The sequence below is a fragment of the Bison bison genome, unplaced genomic scaffold (assembly GCF_000754665.1).
Source record: "Bison bison bison isolate TAMUID 2011002044 unplaced genomic scaffold, Bison_UMD1.0 scf7180017864068, whole genome shotgun sequence".
Classification (NCBI taxonomy): Eukaryota; Metazoa; Chordata; class Mammalia; order Artiodactyla; family Bovidae; genus Bison; species Bison bison.
Window position 1 is genome coordinate 13,016,949 of NW_011494640.1, and position 484 is coordinate 13,017,432.

Below are 484 nucleotides of genomic sequence, written 5' to 3' on the forward strand. Positions count from 1 at the left end.
CACAATTGCATTCATTTCACACACTAGCAAAGTGATGCTCAAAATTCTCCAAGCCAGGCTTCAACAGTACGTGAACTGAGAACTTCCAGATGTTCAAGCTGGATTTAGAGAAGGCAGAGGAACCAGAGATCAAACTGCCAACATCTGTTGGCAATCACTGAAAAAGCAAGAGAGTTCCAGAAAAACATCTACTTCTGCTTTATTGACTATGCCAAAGGCTTTGACTGTGTGGATCACAACAAACTGTGGAAAATTCTGAAAGACATGGGAATACCAGACCACCTGACCTGCCTCCTGAGAAATCTGTATTCAGGTAAAGAAGCAATAGTTAGAACTGGAGGAACAACAGACTGTTTCCAAATAGTGAAAGGAGTATGTCAAGGCTGTATATTGTCACCCTGCTTATTTAACTTATATGCAGAGTACATCATGAAAAATGCTGGGCTGGATGAAGCACAAGCTGGAATCAAGATTGCTGGAAGAA